Source organism: Balaenoptera physalus (assembly GCF_965194825.1).
Source record: "Balaenoptera physalus genome assembly, chromosome: 15".
NCBI classification, from domain to species: domain Eukaryota; kingdom Metazoa; phylum Chordata; class Mammalia; order Artiodactyla; family Balaenopteridae; genus Balaenoptera; species Balaenoptera physalus.
Window position 1 is genome coordinate 53,097,043 of NC_138894.1, and position 24,408 is coordinate 53,121,450.

General features: G+C 40.6%; 1 long non-coding RNA gene across 1 annotated transcript; it reads left to right on the forward strand.

Annotated features, from left to right (window-relative positions):
• Positions 1-9,912: 9,912 nt before the first annotated feature.
• On the forward strand, positions 9,913-24,092 carry LOC309643553. Its single transcript, XR_014253820.1, has 2 exons — positions 9,913-18,003; positions 21,381-24,092. It is a non-coding gene; the product is annotated as an uncharacterized lncRNA (long non-coding RNA).
• The last annotated feature ends 316 nt before the right edge of the window (positions 24,093-24,408 follow it).

Genomic DNA, 24,408 nt, shown 5'->3' on the forward strand with positions numbered 1-24,408 from the left:
CTTGTATAAGAAATCATGATTAGTTCCCATATCCCATAATTATAGCAAAAAAACTAGAGATAGCTCCTTCTGAGAGAGGACAATGCCCATTAAAAAATGTATGTAGTTTCCAAATTCAAGGAATATGATTTACTAGCTATTAAAATTGAAGTTCAGTATCACAAATAGCTTTGTGATCCCAAGTGTCTTCTTGGTCAAACTGTGTAATACTTTAGGTATCCAGTTTGCTTCCCTATCGAGGAATGCCTGGTTGCTGCTGAGGAATTTATGCAGGATGTGATGGAGGACATTCCTCAGTCCCCTCCTGTGAAGGAAGAACACAATAAAGCTCAGATTTGTCACCTTGATGCACTCATTTGGACAACTGTGTTTGAATGCTGGAAAGTGCCTCTAGGGAAGAGAGTGGGAGATGCTTTCAGTTCTAAGGGAATCTGGAAGGGAGATTTGGAAAATGAAATTATGGGAATGAGGGATTAGGGGGAAAGTGAGTGAATCATTGTAGGGCAAAACCCTTCTGAAGTGTTCTGCTGGGAGGGAACTGTAGGGGAACAAAAATTGACACCTCAAAGTGTGGTGCCAATTTTGGCATGCCAATTATTTCTAGCTGAAAACAATCAAGGCCCAAAAGATTCAGGAAGAACCTTTGACCTTCCCCCTGACTGCATAAAGAATGTACTGTAGATAGAAGACCTGTTCCAGAAAGGGAGCTATCACTATAGGTCACTACAGCACGAACTAGGTGTGTAGACTGGGAGGAACCTAGCAAAGTCTGTTTGTTAGAATTCCTCTCTGTGTCCCATTGTCTCTGCAAGGCCCAGCAAACATTTATTTACCAAACACTTGCTTTTCCATCTCCACGTCAATTGCCTTCCTCCCCTTCAAGTCCCAAACCACTACCCCCAACATCCTCTTTAGTCTTTAGCTGAAGATGGTATTTAAGGTGAGGCTTTCAGCCATTTTGGTGAGTTACTCTGTTTTCCTGGGTCTTTCCCATGTATAGATGTTATTAAACTTTTGTTTGATTTTCTCCTCTTAATCTGTCTTATGTCAATTTAATTCTTGGACCAGCCAGAAGAACCTAGAAGGGTAGAGGAAAATTTCTTCCTCCCGGACAGACCCTAAGCAGATAATCAGCATTTATTAAGTGTCCTCAGTGGGTGGCCCATTCTGTGCTACCCACTATGTTCTCTAAGAAGCATGCAGTCTGCTGGTGAAAACATCCAAAGCCATCTGAACCCACAGGCTGAACCAGGCTCCCTAGACACTGCAGCGTTGTAGAAGGCTCCTGCTGAGAACGCAGCTCTCTGAAAAGAAACCCTCTGAAACCCACATGAGTTCAGCTTACATTCCACGTGAGTGAGTATACAGTCTGGTTACTTCTTGGCAATAGAACATAACTCTCTAGAATCATTGCTTCTGTATTCTCTGACAGGTTCTAAGATGATGGCGTCTGACTGGGTAAAACCTTGTACCCAGAATAAGCACCTGCATATCATCCCCCTAAAGCCTGAGATGGAGGAGACAGTGTCAGAGCACAAAACACGTATAGACTTGTGCCAAGCAATAGAGGTCTCAATCCTGTTTGGCCACTTACCGGCTCTGTGACTTTGGGCAGATTACTTAATTGTTCTACACTTTGATTTCCTCATCTACAAAATAGGGTTAGTAGAACTACTTCCTGGGGTTATTGTATTAAATAAGAGACCACATGTAAAATATCCATCATGGTACTTGGAATAAAATAGGTACTCAAAAATAGTAGCTCTATTACTTTTATTGTGTCGATTTCCCATCACAGTAACTCTAACATAAAACAGTTAAACTGATTTGCAGGTACTACTTAGGTATGCAGTTCGCTCTGGTTATTTAAATCTATTTTTATTCCATATTCAGTTTGAGGTATAGTTCATTTCATGAATATTACTTTCAGTCTTTACACCAGAAACACTCAGAAAATTATTGCTAGCAATGTATAATAATTGTAGTATTTTTGACTTCATGTTTTAAAAAAATAACCAGTCATAGTTATAAATATCTAAGTGTAATATTTCCTTTTCTACTGAAGGGAAAATATTTTCTATTTATTGTAGTTCTACCTCTGAAAATAAACACTACAGTGTAAACATACCAGCAAGGCTGTCTTGAGTTTAAAAATCAGTGAAAATAAATTTAACTTCAGAGACAGGTAATGAATGCACACCTCAAACCCCTGTTTGAGAAGAGGTATATCCTTGGGACAAAGGTGCTGAAAAGTAGCTAGTCAAAATGGGATGTCTCAAATTCTGTCTAAAACCAATGTGTTATCACCATCATCATCACATCATTGTCGTCAAGCTTGCCAGGCTTAATGTATCATAATTTGGCTTTGCCTTCCATAGAAATGAGGTCTCACCCTGCAAAAATATCAGGGGTCTTCAAAGTCCACAAGTGGACTTTCTGGCTCAGAGAAGAGCTGCTGATAGTTGAAAGGTGCGTTGATATTTGTAAGAACTGCATCCATTTCCCATAGGACCCACAGTTTCTGATTCTGGAAACAGGGTAAGTATCACTTCACTTGTGTAGCTTCTACCCCTCTGTCCCCAGCTGGTCTCTGTTCCTAGGGTCATTCCTCCCTCTGTACTTTCCATCAACTGCTTTTCCTCCTCTGTGTTGACACTGACTCCCTTGAGCTGCCATATTTGTGGTTGTGGTCTTGTTATTCTTCATTTTGTTTAATTGTATTCTTCCACTTTCTACCTTGTATACTTCTTGGGTCACTGGATTCTCTGCTTCTGTCCCTGGAGGCCACTGCAGTCACATTCTGAGTGACCTCTGATCTGGTCCTTGACTTGCTCCACCTTTGGCTGCCACAGTCGAGTGATTCCATGCTACTTATGTACCTAGAGTGAAGAGGAGTTCATTTACTTTTTTTTCCCCCTCTTGAATTACTCCTCTGGCTCAGGAACCCACTCCATGGGCCAGATGATGCCTCAGGTGGGCATATGTGTGTGTGTCAGTGTAAGACCTATCTCTATACCTGTGGTGGGAAGAAAATTTTGTCAAGTTAAATGCTGGTTGCTTTAGGAGATTGTGTTCAAATTACAGTTTGAGATCCGTTAGTGGGTCATGAAATCAACATAACAGGTTGCAGCCAAGTAGAAGTTTTTCATTAAACAATGAAGTAGAATAAAAAAAAGAAAATATCAGAGAGCATTTTATTGAGGATACAGTGTCTCTACATCTCTTTCTCTCTTTCTTCCTATCATCTGTCTATCATATTTGTATGTGTGTATATATTGGGTTGCCATGTAAATGTATATCTCATTGAGGTTCTCAACCAAGAAAGTTTGAATTAGAAGAATTCTAATTCTAATTCTAACTCTAGTAGAATTAGAGCAGAATTTCACCTACGAAGAATATTTTTCTTTTGTTTTGCAAACTTAAACACCTCCTTGGGATGGCTTCATAAAAACTGTGATTCCTCTGTGCACCCCTCCCCCCAGCTCCATCCCATCTGCTACATGCTCTGCTCAGGGTAGGGCATTCAAGAGAGAAAAATTATATGTGTAATAAAGTTACCACCACCACTGCCACTAACCTAACCCCTTTCCATGGTTAAGAGAGCCCAGGGTTTGGGGTCCCTGCAAATAAACAAGAGAGGAATATGGGAGACATTGCTGGAGGCTGAGGTTTGTGGGTACAGAGGACAAGAAGGATAGAAAAACAGAGAAACACATAAAAAAAGCTGGTATCATGGAGGTAAGGGAGCAAGGAGAACACAGATAAAAATTCTTTAAAGGGTGATTGGGGTGGAGGAGAGTGGCAGTGGGGAAGAGGTGAGAGGTGAGAATGTACATTAGTCAGTTTTAAGTTATGTGTTCTATGCTGCGCTCCGTTACTTTCAAATCCTCACACAAATGCTTGTTTTGCTCACAGACTTGTGTTTGTAGTATTCTTCAGAAAGAAGGCAAAAGATGATGGTCTCAGAGCTCCTAAGGTTGAACTAAGAGTGCTAGTTAGGATCTAGAGAATGTCTATGAAGCAGGATTGACCCAGGTGTGGACGCTAGATAAACCTCTTTCCCTCAAATACACCAAGAGAAGATGACATTTGAAAAGGCAAGAAGGATGAGTACTGATATTTTGTGGTGTTGATGTCCTCTAGCCAAAGACCAGCAGGAACACACACGCAGTGGAACAAGCTTCATCTATTGCTTGTTGAACTGTGCGGCATCTCAGTGAGAGGATGTTTGGAAGGACTTTATAGGATTTGGGCTTGTGTTGATGACGTGAGGGGAGGTTTTAAGGAAACGGGGCTTTGCTCTGATTGGATGCTGTCAGAAAATAGGGGTCATTCTCTGATTGGGTATCTTAACCGGACTAGAGGAGAGGCTCCAAGTGTGATTGGGAAAGAAGGAGCACTCACCCTTGTTACCTGGGATGGGCGATGTTTTGGTGTTTTGTGTGTTGGACAATGTTCATGTTTTATCCGTGTTCACACATATGGAGTTGTCCTGTTTTTGTCTTCACCCATCATGGCCACAGAGTGGCCTTGTCTGATATTGATGTTCCATAAAATTGTTTATGTTCAACAGAAGAACACCCGTCTGTGTGTGCCAGGCTAGTTCACACATGCTTACATATGTGATGTGTTTTATATATACGTAAAGGTTGTCTAGGTAGTTGTTGAATATATGTTGACATGCATGTTAAGTACTAAGCTCCCTCCTTGAAAGGAAAGGGAATTCACATACTCTCATTAATTAAAGGAAATTCCACAGTCTCTCTTGTGAATCCCATTCACTACCCTCAAACTTGCAAATTAACAAATTAGAATGGCCCCTGACTTAAAATTTTCTAGTATAATTTGAGTGACAAAGTCAATGTCTTTAATGATGGACAGAACTGATTACCTGCATACATTATAATGGGATCGTGTGGATATGGAGTTGCAGCATTCCTTGCTAAAAGCCAGAAGCCCTGTGGATGGTCTGAAGTAGGCAGCTTTCTTGAGGCAGCTGGTGGGGCTGGGGAATGGTGCTGGCAACCCAACATGTCTGTACGGCTAAATTCAGCTGAGCTCCATTTGAAAGACAGCTGTCTGGGCTGCAAAGGAACACTTAGTACTATAATGAATCACTGCACAGCAAAGTGGGTTAATACCATAATATCACTGAGAAATCATTTATAATGATGGTGAATTATACAACACAACAATATGCTGTCTTTAATTCCAGTGTCATATGGCTTTAGGTTTAAGTTTATGCCTTTGGGGGGTGGGATGGGATGGTTTAAGGTTTTTTGTATAGGGAAGATCATAAAAACATGATGTTATTTTAGTAGGAGAGTGGAAATCTCAGTAAAAGATAGACCTAAGACAGAAAGTGAAGATGGAGGGGGATATAGCAAATGCAGAATGACTTGTATTATTTTGTAGTCAATGAGAGCTGTGGGGTATTTATGATTTCATGATTCCTGAAACAATAGGTGACTTCAGAATGCCTGACCTCTCCTGTGGGGCTGTAGCATTCAGGGCAAACCTGTCTCTGGGTACCTGGATTAGGGGTGGGCATGGAATGCATACGTCTGAGTCAAGAATCTTGCTGGGGTAATGCTGAAGTGAGTGGTGATCATTCTAGTAATAGCAAATATTTTTGAAGTACTTATATAATGTGTCAGGTCCTGGGGTAAAGGTTTTCATACGTAATCTGAATTAATTCTCAAAACAAACCTTTAAGCTAGATACCACTAATGCTCCCCTTTTACAGGATGGGTACACTGAGGTTTTGAGAAGTTAAATCTATTGTCTAAAGTCACACAGCTAATAAATACAAGGCTTAAACTGATGTAAATTGAAGAGAAAATGAAAATATATAGTGTTAGGAATACCAAAAAGTGTTTTAGAGGGAGAAACACCCATTTAGATTTCTTGGTCTGATTAAGGCAGCAAGTATCATTGAGCATCCACCCTGCAGGGTGCTGGGACAGGCACTGGATGCCCACTGTCCTCTAAACAAGCCACCTACATGAGTGACAGCATGAGGAATCTCAAGGAGGAGCAGGGGAGGCCTGGGACGTGAAAGGACATGGGGTGCATGGCAGTAGAGATGGTTACTAGGAAAGTGACAGGTTTCAGTGAAGACACCTGTAGGCCACATTCCACTTCTTCTGTGTATATCTTATGATTTAAAATGCTGCCCACACATGCCTGCGAAGAAGGTTATGGTCTCCCTGTTTTTCAGAAAAGAATTTTGAGGTTGAGAGGCATCACTCAACTTGCTTAAAGTACACAGGACAAAAAGCTATGCCTTCTAAGTGTCAAACTCATTTCAGATCACAGCAGGTGCAGGTCAGCTGGCACTGCACTGAGATAAAAGACCACCAGTTGCCCTTCTCTGTACTCTGTACCCCATCCTAGCCAAATGATCACCCCTGTGTCAGCTGTGAATCCTGGGTCGTCCAGGTGCTGGGATTGAAGCCACTCCCCAAAACCTGCAATCGGCAGGATTACTTGGTCAGTTGTGCATCGTCTGTTGCCTGGCTGGTGACTGTCTAAATTCTTGTCCTTGCTTCTACTCCTTGTCTGCCTTCCTGAGCTCTGGTCTGTGCTAGCCTCTGACCTGGGACACCTGTGCATTCTTTACATCCTGCTTGCCTCCTGTTCTCCATCCCAGGCACTCTGCCCACCTAGGGCTTGCCCCAGGTCCTGGGCCCTGTACTTTGTTATCTCTTAGCTCTTCAGGTCTAAATCACTCTGTTATTATTAATTTTAGGGGTAGTTTATAATATAAAAAACAAGTTTAATTTTTCAAATATAAAGTTGTATTAAATTGTTGAATATGCTTTAAAAAAGACATGTATTTCCCTACCATGAGACCCAAGACACCACTGATGATATGCCTCTCTGAGATTTTACACTGGAATCAGTAAAATCCCCTAGCATAGTGGTTCTGAAACCTGGCTTCCCATTAGAATGCTTGGGAAGCTTGAAAGAATGTCTGGGCCCCACTCCAGGGACTCTGATTTAACTGCTCTAAAGGGTGGGCTCAGGAAAACACAGATAATTCTAATGTGTAGCCAAGTTTAGGAACTATTGAGCTAGCACCACCAGCATTTTAATGTTAGGTAAAGCATTAAAATTTGCCTTAAAAGGTAGGGTTGCCAGATTTAGCAAATAAAAATACAAGACGCCAAGTTGAATTTGAATTTCAGATAAATGACAATTTTTTTGTATGAGTATATCCCATGCAATATTTGGGACATATTTTTACTAAAAATTATTTGTTGTTTAACAGGGCATCTTGCATTTTATTTGACAACCCTATTTTTAGGGAGAATCCCCATAGTTTAGAGAATGTATTTTCCTTTTCCTGGTTTTATTGATACTCAAATTAATACTGTTTTTTGTGCTCATGTTCCACTGAAAAGGTATCTGAAATCAAGGGTTCGTGATTACACCCTCCCAGAAATTTCTACAGGAGAAAGCCTTATATATCCAAAGAAGCCAATGTTTCAGCTAGCAATAGATTTCTCAATGTCTAGCCCCTTCTTACTTTTGCATACTCTGGTTGGTGGCTTATCCAGCCAACTTTATAACCATTTTGCTAGTTTCTTCTTTGAAATGAATCAACCCATAAGTCAATTTTCCTAGCTTAGAACAAGAAAGTATTCCAAAAAGCTCTTTTTGGAAGAACTATGGGAGACCTAAGAACAAAGCATTGTAGCTGAAGAGGGAGGAACATGTGATGGGATACAGAGAAAGCATGTGCTATGTTGGCTTTGTCAAATGGGAGCAAAGTGATTGTAAACCAAGATTTCATCAATAATGCATTATTATTTTGAAGACATTAGAAGTAACTAAGTGTTTACAAGCTTTATGACAGTTCTGACATTTTAATGGGCCCTTAAATGAAGTGAATTATTAAAAAGCATACTTTGGATGAGGTCATGGACTCTTCAAGTTCAGGAATCAATAGAAATAGACTGTGCATGCCAATATGGCTACAGCTATGCCAGTAATTTGTGCTGTTGGGTTATCATATTATAATGGAACAATGAGAACTCACCTTCTTCCCATTACTGCCCACCCCCTCTAACATTCATTGAGAAGATCTGATACAGAACAGGGATCCAATACTGAAAGCCTCATCTGTTTCAGTTCTCATATGGAAAATACCCCTATATGTTGATCCTCCATTAAGCCATTAGGCTGAAAATAACAAGAAGAAAAATAAAAATAACAAAAAGATAGAGATGGTATCTTCTGTCTCTTCCTGTCTTTCTCTTAATGATCTGATCGTTTTTTTTTGGTTTTGCTTTTGTTTGTTTTTTTGCCTGACAGCAAACATCTGGATGGCTCCAACATCGAGTGTTACTAGTATTTTAAAACTTAAAAAAAATTGGGAGGTTGGGATTGGCATATATACACTAATATGTATAAAGTAGATAACAAATAAGAACATGCTGTATAAAAAATAAATAAAATTAAATTAAAAAATAAATTAAATAGAACATAAAAAAAGAAGACTTTTCTTCAAATGGAATATTCTGTACAAGACAAATCTGTATGTAATACAGATTTAAAAAGCAGAGCTTTTCATTTGAAGAGGGGGCCAGAACCAAGCTCTGTTTGCTCAATTCTTCCTACCCTCATCTGAGGTATTTCTGCAGAATCCTTAGGGTTCTATGGAGCTCATAGAATCTATGAAAACCACTTATATAGACCATCTGATTTATTTTAAGTTTTTATTTAGCTTCAGGTTGTTTGAGTATTTGCAATAATTGAGATGGTTGTTAATAGGGCCACCCATTGTCCATCTGTGACAGGATCTGTAGAACATGGCAGCTTAGGGCTCTTACTATAAAATCTTGTCAGGGTGCTCAGTTTTCAATGTATTGTTGGAGATGAAGAGATGTTGAGAGATTTGCATTGAAGGGCAGAAGCAAATGCCACTTGTCATTCATTGTAACTCACCCTCTTGAATTGGAGGCTGTAAGTGCTTAGGGTTTTGTACTTGTATCTGAGAAAGAAGGTAAAGAGCCCTGAGCACAGAGGCATTTGGAATGTGGGAGAGAAACAGTTATGCGAACTCTTGGTGCGGTGAAGACTGAGGTTCCTGCTAAGAGGGAGGTTCACGGAGTACCCTCTCCTAGATATACACTGGCTTTTGACACTTTCACAGTTCAGGAATCAGGTTCTTAAACCTGAAGTGCAATTTTTAAATGGTATGAGAGAAATAAGTGAGCAAGGAGGAAAATATCAAAGAGGTTTTAAAATTTAGGATGCCTTCAGCTGAAAATAACAGAAAAGACATCTAAAAGAAGCTTAAAAGTAGGAATATGTATTCTCTCATAGAGCATGTTCTTAGGTAGACAATTCTGGAGTTGATTAATTCCGTGGCTCAACATAATCTAGAACACAAGTCTTACCATTTGTCTGCTCTGTCATCTCTAGTATTTGTACTCTGACCTATCCTCTCATGATTACCAGGTGCCTGACATGTTCCAGGCATCACATACAGGTGGCCACTTTGATGGAAAGGTCTCTTTCTGTCAGTGAGAAAAAGCTATTTCCAGAGCTCCCGCCTGCCCCCTGATTTCCCCTTGCATATCATTGGCCAACACAGCAAGACAAGCCCAAGCCTAAAACAATCACAGACAAAGAAAATAATTGTCTTGGGCCAATCATGACTCACCACCTGGGGCTGGGGAGGAGCCCAGTGTTCCGGAAGCACTTGTTTCTTCTGTGGGTATCAAGAAAAAAAGGGAAGAAATTTCAATCAATATCATCTACCACAGGTCCCAGGTTTGTCACTTTTTGCCATTTTTTCGGGGGGCACACTCAGTGGAGATCACTCAGTGATCTCCAGTGAGCCCTAGAAATACTGTAAAAATTTAAAGCCAAGCTACTGTGAACTATTTTTTTTTTCTGTGAACTATTTTTAATTAAAAAAGTGAATAAGCTGAAAAACAATTTCAAAAAAATAATCTAGATTTACAGTATACACTAAAACTCCAGATGGATTTGAGGTAAATACAAAAACACAATACAAAAAACAAAACAAAACAAAACACCTCTTCATAAGTTCTAGAGAAACTAGAAGAAAATAGCAGTTCATATCAGAGGAAAAAATGTGAACTCTCTTAGCTTTGCAGCAATAGAAAGTAATAGAAGAAATAACATAAAAGTACTGATATATTTGAATGTAAAAAATTATGGATATTTGTATAATGAGAAAGCAAACTAATAAAACTGGACAACTGGCTGGAAAAACATTTTAATCAAAGATTACAAAAGGTTAATAGTTCTAATCTGTAATTTTACTTTCAAATTTATAAGAAAAAGTATGCATTAAGACTAGAATAAGCACAAAATACAGGAGGAGATAATTCACAAGAGGGGAAACAAGCAGTAATTAAACATACAAAAAACCCATACAACCTCATTAGATATGAAAAATGCAAATGAAAGCAAACTTGAGATGCAATTTTGTACCTCCTAGAAAAACTTTAAAAGATTATAATACAATTATTGTTGTAGTATAGCTGATACACCTGTTCATTGCTGAGAAATTGATATATCGTTTTGAAAAAGTAAATATGATGATATGTAATGAGAGCCATAAAAATGTTCATAATCTTTTTATCATAATTTAAATATAGAAAGTTTATTCTAACCAAATTAGCCAAGAGAAGCAAGAAGCTGTATATTCAAAGATATTTACTGCCATAAAAGCTCTAGTAGAAAAAGCTGGAAACCACTGAAATGTGCAATATATGGAAATGGTTTAATAAATTATGTTCAAATATTATTATGTGAGACATAATAATAAGGGAAATATTCCTGATAAAACATGAGAAAATGGCAGAAGTCAATTATATTTGCATTATAATAACAATTATATAAAGCATTTCCTTGTGGAAGATAATATACAGAAATGGAAACCATATTAGGAGGATGAGCTATTGGTATATATTAATTGTACAAAATATTTCTTTAATGTAGCTGTATTAGTCATCTATTCCTATGTAATCAAATAGTGGCTTAAAACAACAAGCATTTTGAATTTCTCAGTTTCTGTGATCAGAACTTTGTGAGCAGCTTAGCTGGGTGATTCTGGCTCAAGGTCCCTCACAAGGTTGCCGTCATCTGAGACTTGACAGAGGCTGGAAGATCTGCTTCCAAGCTCATGTACGTGGCTCTTGACAGGAGGCCTCAGTTCCTTGTTCTGTGGGTCTCTCCATAAAGTTTCTTGAGTGTCCTCATGGACACTTCTCCCAGAGTAAGTGATGGAGGGGGGCAGAGGAAGGAAGGAAGGAAGAAAAGATGGAGGAGGAGGAGGAGATAGCAGTGCCTTTTATGACGTGGCCGTCCAGTCATCCGCCATCATTTGCATTGTATTCTGTTTGTCAGAATTGAGTCTCTAAGTGTAGCCCACACTCAGAGGGAAGGGAAATAGGCTCCCCTTTTTGAAAGGAGGCATGCCAAAACATTTGTGAACATATTTAAAATCACCACAGTTATTAAGATTTCGTTAACAATATGCTGAAACAGAAAAGTGGATGACCCATTTAACATGTATGAGGTATGCGTGTCGAGTGGGGTAAGTATTAAAAAAAAAGCAGACGAAGTGACCTATCATGATGAAATTCAAAAGCCAAAGAAAACAGACTGTACTCCCAGGTGAAGGTAATGAATTCTGTCACTGTTGTGGCTGGAGCAGTGGTATTGCTGGTTTACCCCTCACTTGGGTCCAGAGGGATGGAGGGATGGTGTCTAGCTGGCAGATGTCAAGAAATTTCCTTTCTTTCTAACAACACTGCACAGGGTAAGCATAACATTTTCTCAGCCACCTCTGAGGGGCCTTGTCTTCCTGAAAGCTCTGGTTGTTAGGTGTATATTTCATCTAAATGAACAATTACCTCTGAGCCATCACAATGCATTTGGAATTCAATTTTTTTTAAAAAAAATCACAGAACATGAGCTATGGTCAGTAATTACTAAACGCACATGGAAAAATGAAAAACAAATGCCAGTTAGTGCTAAAGCTACAGTTAAGTAGACCAGAGCATCCTGCTTGAATTCTGAAGTATTTTCATTCGTTATATTCAGCTTTCAATTTTCTTGGGGACTGGGGACTAGACACACCATTGGGCTGTTTTTCAGGCTCTGTTTTCCTCCTGCCCAACTTTTGGTGACTCTGAGTGTTTCTGGGTCTTCTATTAGACAGCAGGTGGGAAATGTGATATTAATAATGATGATGATGAGAATAAAACTCCATGGTGTCTCTGAGGGTAGGTTGGAGAGCTTTCAATGGACTTTTGAAAGGTTGTTTAATCCTAGGAGTCAATGTTATCTAGTGAACAGAGCATGGACTTTGGAATTGGAATGACCTGATTCCTTGCTTTGTCGCTTCATTCATTCAATAAAGGTTTATTGTGCCAGACATTGTGATGGATGCCAGGGATATAGCAATGAAGAAGATGTGGCACCACCTTCAAAGAGTTTGGTCCAGTGGAGAATACAGACAAGAAAAAAGCCAGCTAAGTCCAAGGTGCTAATAGGGAGGCACTTACCCACTCTTGGTGGTGGGAGTTTCCAAGTCAGGAAAGATTTCAAAGAAGAGCAAACATTTACATTGAGCCGAAGAGAAGAGAAGGAAGAACAGGTGCAAGGATCTGGAAATAAGAGTGAGCACTGACATATTGTGCATTTGAAAGTAGCTCTGGTTGGTTGAGTGGCAGACATTGCTGGTTGGCTGACCCGAGAGTCATTTCTATCTTTTTTCTTTTCCACCTTCCATCATAGAGGCCTCTCTTGCAGCTAATGATGGCTATGTGATACAGTTCTGGACAATGAGATATTAGCACAGTTTGCTGAAGCGAATCTGGAAAAGTTTTTGTTTTCAGGATTAAGGAGGAAAACTTGGCTGGCATAGACTTTTGCCCTTCCTCCTCCTCCTTGCTTTGAATGCTGATAGGATGCTTATAAGAACATCTACCATTTGTGACCATGAAGTAACAACACAACATATCGGAATACTGTGAAGAGGAAAAACAGAAGGAGCCTGGGTTCTTGCTGACATCATGGAGTTATTGTGGCAGCCCTGCATTTCCTACCAAGACTTCTTAGGTGAAAAAAATAAAATTCTGTTTAAGCCACTAGATACCACATTTCTAACTGATAGACAATGCAGCATCAGATTGGAGTTTGAGCCAAGAAAAAAGATGAGGTTGAAGTTGTAAACCATGTTAAGAAATTTAAGCTCTATCTCATGGGCAGTTGGAAACCTTTGGCAAACAACTTAATTTCTCTGAGCCTCAGTTTCCTCATCTGTAAAACAGGAATAATAGTGTCTGCCATGTGGCTTGTGAAGATTAAATGAGATAATGTATGTAAAATGCCACATAGTGTTGGCACTTAATAGGCAATTTAATAATCTACAGCTGTTTCGATGATGATACCAATAATGAAGAAGAAAAAAAATGTCAATTATCTGTGCAACCCTGAAGTGGCAGACCTAGTATGCAACTGCTTTGTTTTCTGTGGCTTTTTTGTTCATTTATTCATTCATTCTCCAAATAAATGTTAAACAACAATTGTGTGTCAGGTACTATGTTACGCCAGGACTGAAATGAACCTTGCTCTCATAGAATTTAACATTCTAGAGAGAGGAGACAAAAACAAGAAAGCAAACTGGGAAACAAGGTAATTTCAGCTGCGATTGACTTGCTATCTGGGTTGCGTAGTAACTTGGTGACAGAGAGCTACTTCTTGGAAGTGGGTCTCTCATAGGCAGAGAAAAGAGTTCCTAATGAATCTAAAAATACCAAAGAATCTAAAAACGCCAAGGGAAACCCATGCTAAAATGAATGTGCTTCCTTAAATAGCATTATTAGATGGTATGGAGTATAGATTGAGGAGAGAGGAAGGTTACAGAGAGAGAGAAAAAGCAGGGGTGCCCTGAGCAGCCCTCTCATTAGACTGTTTCTTGGGCCCTTAGTGAGGTTCCTTCTCTGTCCTGAACACAGACCACAGTCCAGTGGCACTCCCTGGCCACGCAGCCCAACTATACATTAACCTGCAGGAAGTAGTTAGCATTTTATAGGAAAATAGGGATAATTTTTATGGAGTGTTAGTGTGGGCTCTGGAATTAGACTGTCTGGGCTGAATCTGAACCCAAACCCTTAACAGCTGTGTGATCTTAAGGAAGTTTTTTAACCTTGCTAAGTCTCTATTTCCTAACTATACAAAGAGGAACAATAATACTAATTAACCTCCTAGGGTCAATTTGAAGATTGAATGAACTAACCTATTCAAAACGCCAGTGCATAGTAAGCATTCAATAGATCTTAGCTATTTTTGTTGTTGTCAGTTTCACCAGTGGTAGAATCTGACCTATTATCTGACCCGTCAAACTCAGTCATCAGTTTGGGGAATTCACAATCTCTCTCTCTTTTTTGAAAAGGTATACGAATTATTTTTTAAAGGAAACTTTCTATTTTAATATGAATGATTTTATCCACTTAGATCTTATGAGGAGTCTCTGACGATTACTGGCAGTGGTTTGGTGCTTTCAGAAGAAAGTTCTCTATGCTGGGATATAAGTCGTTCAGCCCAGGAGACTTGGATTTACAGAGTAAGTGGGCTCCCCTTTAGCCCTCCATTGGGGTTTTCCTCAGAAACCAGGACATCTCACCATGGTCTGTGTGAATTGTCATTTCTACCTGCTTATTTCTTCTGTATAAGCTTGAATGCGGCCAGTGTCACTTTGCAGGGGCTTTCTCTCTGTTTAAAGTGAGAAAATATATTGATCAAATATTTATTGAGCACTTGCTATGTGCTGGCAGTGTTTTTCAGAGCACACAACATCTAACTCTTCCGGTACCTCTCCTAAAGAGGCTGTGGAACTTGGGTGGCCACTTGATAGTTGATGCAAAACTGCCTATAACTAGATGAGCAGCTGGTTTGCCTGTGAATGATCATTGGGTCCTGGAGGGCTAACCATCTTTCCTCAACTTCATCAATTGTTGAAAGATATCACCCTTTCATTTAGTTAGGCAAATTTTCTTCCCTCTATGAGAGACCACTCTTGCGCAAGCTTTCCTATTGTGACACCATGACTTTAAGATCCACCTTCTCCTTATTGGCAGCTCTATGAATCTTTGTTTTTATGGAGAATAACTTTTTCCTTCTATACCTGAGCCATCATGTTGTTAACTGGCTGTGAAAACCATTTTTTTGTGTGTGACCAGAGTGGGGCCAGGCAGGTGGACCAACCTGATTTCCTTTGTCTTGAGCTGTGAGGGAAAAACACCACTGTCATCTCTTTATGGGTTGGTCCTTCGCAAGAACAGGTTCTTGTGGACCTGATGTAAATACGAATCCTTAAAACTGACAAATAATGGATTATAAAGGGAATCCCAAATAAACCAAAAGACAGTTTAAGGATTGGTATTCCTCAAGAGAAACCTCCCCGTTCTCAAAGCCATAGAAGGGGAGCAGATATTTTAACTCAGGAACGATTTCTACTGTGAACAACAGAAACTCCGACTACAGGCTCACTTTCCCCACGTAACAAGCTGGCATTATTAGCTTAGTGACTCAATGTTGTTAGAGCTGGCATCTCTAAGATTCTCTCGGTCTTTTGTTTTTGGTAGCAAAATGTCTGGACTCATGGTGTCATATCTGTGTTCAAGGCAGGAAGGAAAAAGGGGAGAAAAGGATAGTGCCAAACACATCTCTCTCACTTATTAGGAAAGTGAAACTTTCCCCAAAGGCCCCTGCCTGACTTCCCCTGACAGGTCATTACCAGGACTGGGTCACAAGGCTACCCCTCAGTGTAAGAATGTCTGGGAAAGCGGGCGGTGGGTGGTCATGACTGATTTACACAATCAAAATTCATTCCCTGGGATGGGGCCATATTTTCATCCCAGTCAAAATTAAGGTTTCATTAGCCAGAAGGAGAAATAGATATTGTTTAGGCAGCTAACCACGTGTGCCCTGCAGCTCATTTTCCCCTTCATTTTTGTCATTGGGAGCCACGGGGAATGGGCCGTCTGGAAGCACTTCAGAGCACAACCCTTTCCAACTTTATTCCCACTGTGATCCAGAGCACAGCAGGAACCAGGAACACCCACCTCGTAAGTGGGGAAATGTTCTCATGTTATAGTTCCAGTCTTCAGGGGCACTACCTCCTCCAATTCACTTCTATGTGGAGACCAGCCTGCTTACCTCATTCCCCAACCTCCCTCTAAGCTCAGTTCCAAAACCGTTTGATGGCTGCAGAGCAAACAGCAGAGCCTTTCTGCCTGTCACAGTCACATATACCTTTTTGGGCTGAAAATAGACGGGAAACTGGGGTGTCAGTAATAGACGATTATTTCAGCCAACAGATGCTCTTTGTGTTTAAAATGAAAAGCAAAACAAAGCTCCAAACTCTAAACATTAGAGATCCAGAGGTAACGCCTGATGAGAGAATTTAAAGTTAGTATCACAGCTCTACCCAGCAGAGAGGAAACACAGGTTTCATCATTGGTAGCAGGTAAGTAGAGTGTCCACACATTGACTTTTTATTTCAGCCTTGTCTTATGTTAATGTTCTCTTGTCCTAGAATGTTCCCTCCCCCGGTAGCAGTAAATTAGAATTATGACCAGCTGCTTTGTCATCCTATTTCAGGGACTGGAGGTTGGAGGTAGTTGTGAGGAGGTGGGAGTACGACAGGCAGGGGATACTGAAGACACAATTTGTCAACATGTGCTTCCAAGGGGCATCTCTTCACCAGGACCACACTTGCATCAGTGCAGGCGAGAGCTGCCATCTGCTGTGTGCTGCTCATGGTTGGCTGTTTGACAGTTATAAAAGCTTAAATTGGCATTTGCATTACCTTTCCAGAGTGGAGGCGGGCCATGCATTCAGTATGAGAAAAACCTTCTCATGACCTAGGAAGGACTGTTAATCTTGACTCCTTTCATGGTAATTTCTCCCATGGGGCTGGACACTTCCCCTCAGGACAGAAGCATATTCATCTAAATTGAAATCTAAAAGGTGAGCTGTCGGCCTTACCCTCGATGACAAAGACCCAGACCCTACAGTGTTCTATTAGAAATGAGCGAAGGATTTGGGAGAATTCCCCAGCCAAGTGGTCTGTTCCTGTGTTTAAAAGCATAGGTGAAGGTTTCTTTCAGCATTTATGCTTTAACCAACCCACAAGTGTGTGAAAACGCAAACTCCGGATTTTTAGTAAAGAAGGTTTGATTATTGTTAGGTCTTTCATACATTTAATGGAAAACATTAAGAAACATGGAACTTAGGCATTGCTTTTGGCTGCAGGTAGTTTTAAATGAAAAATGTGCTTGATGCTGTTTCCTTCCTTCCTTCATGATATGCTTATATGTTTGTTTTTAACTTACGGTGAGGAGAATAATTGAAACAAAATGACCGAAAGGCAAAAAAGACAAAAACAAAACCCCAAACAAAAAACCTAGTATCTTGTTGATTCTCATTTCTTTCAATTCCTTCAGCTAAGTTTTTTCTTATCTGCCTTGCAGGAGAAAACCCTAGAATGACAGAAAGAAGAAATCCTCTTTCAATAATTCCAGAAAAAATAGGTGTTTCCATCCTTGATGGAACTGATTAATTTCCCTCAGGAACATTTGTGTCCCTGACTCAGCGTCCCTCAGGTCCCTGTGGGGTAGGTTTGTCAGCCCTGACCTGCTGCATGAGCTGATGATACCCGGAGTAAAGGCCTGTTCAGCGTTCACAGGAAAGTCTGCCTCATGGGCTTTGTGGGAAAGGATGTTGTGGGTGGAAATTGTCAGTTTTAACCTTTCTAGGCTCTATTATCTTATTTCTATTGTATGTTATTTCCTGAAATGAGCTTTTACAAGTGTGGTTTCCAGAATCATTTTAACCTGATATTTTCATGGATAATCACTTTCACAGGAACCTTCTGTGGGGAAGTGCCTTCAGCTGCTGTGTGGTCTTGTCGTTATGGCATCCCAGTTCACAGATGAAGAAATTGAGGTGATCTTTTTTGGGGGGATTTATCGCCAATGTAAGGGCAAACATGCAGCAAGTATGAGTTGATGCTTGTGATACATGTCTCTCGTGTTTTAGGTTGTTATCTTTACCCTTGATATGGCCATGGATAATACCATTTTCTCAGCAATATTTTCTACCAAGCTGATTTAGAAAGAATCATAAAAATTTTTTTCTTTCATCTTGCAAAGTAGGAATGTTGCTACTGTTGGGGCAATATAATTAAAAACCTAATCTTCTCCCAACCCAGAAAACCTCTCCACAAAAGTAGTAGAGAAAGAAAACAGTTTTATTGTTGAATAAACATTAAACCAGGATGTGATGTGTATTACAGGTAATCCACTAAGAGACTGCAAAGACAGGAAGGAATTTCACTCCCTTAACATAACCAAGTAGATACTACCCACTCCATACATGTTCCAAGATAAACAATAGCTAGTCCTCAAGGAAGAGGACTCGATGGAGCCAGTTGTCACAAATCGTTCATCTTAACTTTATCTGGTAATTGGGGTGACCATCTGTGTTAGCTTGTTGGCTTGATCCAGAGGAAAACAAACCTCATGTCTTTATGACAGGAAGTAGCTTTGCAAATTGGAGAAGGTCTCCCACTGAGGTTAGGCTCCGACCTTCCCATCTGACCTTCCCACAGAAACTGGGAGGGAAGGGTGCTACCTTCCTAGATACTTACCTTTCAAAGAGATGACTCCCAGGTCCTCTGAGAAAGACATTCCTGGGGCCTAGAGCTGACAAATGTCCTATCTAGTTTTCAAAAGGATTTATATGCATCACAGAAGGAGAAAGTACTTAACAATTATAAGTTTTCTAAAGTGAATGCTCTGAGAAAAATGAGGTAGGAGACGTCTCTTCCATTATTTTCTACAGGAAGAATTAAGCCTCTTATTAAAAAATTTTGTTTGTTCTTACACTACTACTGATTCCAGTGAAAACTGCCAGCAGGCATTAGCCACAGGATAGCTAACCACACTAACCACAGGACAGCCTCCAAGAGGAGAAGCTGTGCCTTCTAGGCTCTAGCATATGTTGGTCCTCCATCAGGAGGGCGTGACTGCCTGTGGACCTGTGAGCTGGACCCAGCCAGTTGGAGGCTCCTCACCCCTTCCTCCTTGGACTGTATGTTCTGCCCACCATTTGCATAGCTGAAGTCATTTCAAGCATGCAGCCTTCAGAGAGCAATGTGATGTTGAGACCACCTGGATGATACACGTGACTGAACCCACCTAAGGCCTTTATATGTACCTTTAAGATTGCGTCTCCTAAAGCAAAGGAAATAAAAGCAAAAATAAATAAATGGGACCTAATTAAACTGAAAAGCTTTCACAAAGCAAAGGAAACCATTGACAAAATGAAAAGACAACCTACTGAATGGGAGAAAATATTTGCAAATAATATGACTGGTAAGGGATTAATATCCAACATATATAAACAGCTTATACAACTCAACATCAAAAAAGCAAACACCCAATTAAAAAATGGGCAGAAGAACTGAATAGACATTTTTCCAAAAAGGAAATGCAGGTGGCCAACGGGCACATGAAAAGATGCTCAACATCACTAATCATCAGGGAAATGCCAATCAAAACCAAAATGAGATATCACCTCACACCTGTTAGAATGGCTATCATCAAAAAGAACATAAATAACAAATGTTAGTGAGGATGTGGAGAAAAGGGAACCCTAGTACACTCTTGGTGGGAATGTAAATTGGTGCAGCACTGTGGAAAACAGTATGGAGGTTTCTCAAAACACTAAACATAGAACTACCATATGACCCAGCTATTCCACTCCTGGGTATATATCCAAAAGAAACAAAAACACCAATTCAAAAAGATAAATGCACCCCAATATTTATAGTAGCATTCTTTATAATAGCCAAGATATGGAAGCAACCTAAGTGTCCATCAACAGATGAATGGATAAAGAAGATGTGGTTTATATATATATACAATGGAATACTACTCAGCCATAAAAAAGAATAAAATTTTGCTATTTGCGGCAACATGGATGGACTTGGAGGGCATTATGCTAAGTGAAATAAGTTAGAGAAAGACAAATACTATATGATATCACTTACATGTGAAATCTAAAAAATACAACAAACTAGTGAATATAACAAAAAAGAAGCAGACTCACAGATACAGAGAACAAACTAGTGGTTACCAGTGGGGAAATGGAAGAGGGGAGGGGCAAGAGGTAGGGGATTAAGAGGTACAAATTACTAGGTATAAAATAAGCCACAAGGATATATTGTACAACATGGAGAATATAGCCAGTATTTTATAATAACTATAAATGGAGTAGAACCTTTGAAAATTGTGAATCACTATACTGTACACCTGTAACTCTTATAATATTGTACATCAACTACATTTCAATTAAAAAAAAAAGAGAGAAAAAGAAAGATTCTGGCAGGCAGGTACAGAGATCTACTTGTCTTGTGGCACCTTGCATGTAAGTTCCCTTGCTTATTAAACATGCCACCTACCAATCTGGAGAGGCCTGCCTCTTTCCACGGGCTCTCCTTGCCCTCTGTATATAGGGACCAGTTCCAGATTTCACCAGGAAGCTCCCATGGTTTCGAATCAACAGCCTGGAGAAGAATCAGCCAAGAAACTTGTTTAAACTGCAGATTCCTGAACTCTAACCTCCAGTCCCAACCCCAGAGAGTCTAAATCAGTCGGTTTAAAAAGGACTCAGGAATTTGAATATTTGGCAATACCCAATGTGAATTTAATACAGATGACCCTCAGATCACACTTCAAAAAACCATGGCAGAGTGGACTGAGCTCTGGAGTCAGATGGATCTGTCTTTGGATCATTGCTAGCTGAACGGTCTCAGGAAAGTTACTTCTCTGAGAATCAGTACCTTTATGTACAAGGACATTTGCTTGTCAGGATGTGAGGACGACAAGAATGCGTGTAGAATGCCCCAGACAGTGCCTGGAATGTAGCATGTGCTTGATAAATAGTGGCTGTCATTCCAGTTATGATTGTATAAGCCACTAACCGTAATGTTTAGAAACGGACCTCCAACATAAAGCTGAAAGGCCACACAAACTCTGAGGTCTCTGTATGATTTAACTGGTGAATCTGACCTCGTGAATGCATTTGATTGGATTTTTTTTTTCCTTTGGCAAGTAACAGAAATGAGCGAGTATAAACAAGACAAAAGAAAATGAGCCACATTTATTATAAGGATACTGGCTGTTGTCTGGAATGCATGGATAGGAATTTAGTTGCTGAATACTTGGTAGATCTGGGAGGATGAGAGCCTGTGCTGGAGGTGCCTCCTTTTGTCTCGGCTTGTTTTTGAGAAGCTGCTTCATTCTGCCTCCTCTCTGTAGACTGCTTCCTGCTTTGAATGTGAACCTGCGGCTCAGGATGCTGTGGGAGCCAGACGCTCTTGCTGGCAGCCAGGAAGTGACAAGCATGAAGATAAAGCCAAGGAGCGGAGGGCAGAGGAGGGAAAACAGAGAGCAGGCATCCCTGGCAGCCTGGTCCAGCTGCCGAATTGGCCCTGTACTGTCCGTGCTGGACTTCCTGTGATGGGAGGCAAATAAACCCTCTCTGTTTAAGCCACCAAAAAGCGGGCTTTTCTGCTACCGATGGCTGAGCACTCGCCTTACGGGGATGGAGGTTTGGGTACTTAGAGTCTTGTCACGGTTATTCACAAATGGCCCTGGGACAGTTGTATTTGTTCTCCTCTGGCCACATGTTTCAGGGAAATTGTGCCAGATTCTAACTCGATTTGCTCGTAGTGTTTGACTGGAATCTCCCCTTCTTCTGGGGGCACGTGCAGTCTGGCCTCTGTTAACTGATTCTTTGTGTGGTGTGCAGTCAGCTCCCAGAGGTGGGCCTGCTTCTCCTCCCTGTCATGACCAAGAGGCAGCACAGAACTTTCACCAACAGCAGTGTGTGTGTCCTCTCCAGGGTCTCACTTCCTGGTGGGCTTCCCGAGACCTCTGCCAAGTCTGGTTTCACTAAGGACTGATACCCCTCCAGGGAACCATTTTCACCCTGCCTGGTTAGCTTTTCTGTTTTACGTAGCCTGGGACACTGGTTGAGCTGAGGTAACCCAGACATTGCAGAGGAGGTATACTGGGGAGATGGCACTGGGTTTAGGTGTCCCACTGTTGTATTTATATCATTTGTTAAACACAAATTATTTCCATCCCACCTTGATGCTGGGTGTCATTTCTTGCATAGACAGTCACGTTTGCCTACTCACTGGTGTTCTTGTCACCAATTTCCCCCTTCCCAAGCCATCCTGTTTACTATAACCAGGGTAGCCTTTCTGAAGGATCTGGCAGAGGAACACTCAAATTCCTGGACATGGATTGGCTCACATTATTAATAGGTAGGACTATGCCGGCCAGTATGCTCCTTGGTCCTGTGTCCTGTCCCAGCTGGTGAGCTGCGCAGGAGGCTGCCTTCCCTGTTTGGGCGTAGCCACCTTACTGTTTCTCTTCCTCTGAAGGCTCTGTAGGGCTGGCAGTGTCACTTGGTCCCTCCCTTTCTGGAAGAGACCTGGAAAGGCCTGCCCTGTGTTAAGCTGAAACTGTGTGCTTTAGCCCAGTTTAATAAAAATCTCTGCAGTGGAATGAGGAGCACAAGTCCAGCCCATACTAATCAAATGGGTCATGTTTCCCATTTTCTCTTGTCTCATGGGAGTTTATCTCCATCACGAACATCCCAGGGAAGAGAATCCAAAACAGGATTCAGGTATCCTGAGTCCTCTAGTCAAATAACAGTTACTAATACTCCAAAGCCCTTCTAAGCCTGACAGCTTATTATTATAACTAATATTACAAATTATTATTATGCCATCTTATTATTACCTTGATTTTCTCTGTCTAGAGAAGGGGTTACAAATCTAAGTTTGTAGCCTTTGGAAGCCAGGCAGGTAACATGAATGAACAAAGCAGACCATCATGTGTCTCCCCCCTATCTCTTGTTCTTCTGTCCGTGATAGACACATGTGTTCAGAGAAACATTTCTCTCAACTACATGAAAAACAAGGTCAGGTTCAATGATAAATGGCAGCTGAGACTCATCTTGGTCTTGGAAAGACCGTAGGGAATTTCAGGGACTGCGGCAAACTGAAAAGTGAGTGCTCTGTGTGGGGAAGCTGACTGCTACTCATATCCAGCTGATTAAGTCCATGTGGGTGTACAGGCCTACTGTCACCAGCAGTTCTATATTAAAAAAAACCTCCAGATATCAGATTTTTTTGGGGGAGGGAGAAATTCCTCAATTTTAAATATTATCTCAATGTTTTAAAAAACAAACAGTGTGTGGATCAATTAAATATGTCTGGGAGCCACCAGATTATGCCCTTTGGCTCAGAAGAAGAAGCTCAGACTGCTTTGCTTGACACATAAACTTCTTCATGATTCTACCTGCGCCACCTCTTGCTTCATTTCCTACCTCTCTCTAGACGTTCTGTAGCCGCTCAGTGCTACATTTCGTACTTTCACCTTTTCTGGCCCCATGCTTTTGCATGTGCTGTTCCTTGGACTGTCCTTTCCTGGCTGATTAATTTTTTGTTTGTTTGTTTGTTTTTTTGTTTAGTAAGTCATTTTTTTTTTCATTCTTTTTTTTTTTTTTAAACATCTTTATTGAAGTATAATTGCCTTACAATGGTGTGCCAGTTTCTGCTTTATAACAAAGTGAATCAGTTATACATATACATATGTTCCCATTTCTCTTCCCTCTTGCATCTCCCTCCCTCCCACCCTCCCCATCCCACCCCTCTAGGTGGTCACAAAGCACCGAGCTGATCTCCCTGTGCTATGCGGCTGCTTCCCACTAGCTATCTATTTTACATTTGGTAGTGTATATATGTCCATGACACTCTCTCACCCTGTCACATCTCACCCCTCCCCCTCCCCATATCCTCAAGTCCATTCTCTAGTAGGTCTGTGTCTTTATTCCCGTCTTGCCACTAGGTTCTTCATGGCCTTTTTTTTTTTTTTTCCCTTAGATTCCATATATATGTGTTAGCATACTGTATTTGTTTTTCTCTTTCTGACTTACTTCACTCTGTATGACAGACTCTAACTCCATCCACCTCATTACAAATACCTCCATTTCATTTCTTTTTATGGCTGAGTAATATTCCATTGTATATATGTGCCACATCTTCTTTATCTATTCATCTGTCGATGGACATTTAGGTTGCTTCCATGTCCTGGCTATTGTAAATAGAGCTGCAATGAACATTTTGGTACATGACTCTTTTTGAACTATGGTTTTCTCAGGGTATATGCCCAGTAGTGGGATTGCTGGGTCGCATGGTAGTTCTATTTGTAGTTTTTTAAGGAACCTCCATACTGTTCTCCATAGTGGCTGTATCAATTTACATTCCCACCA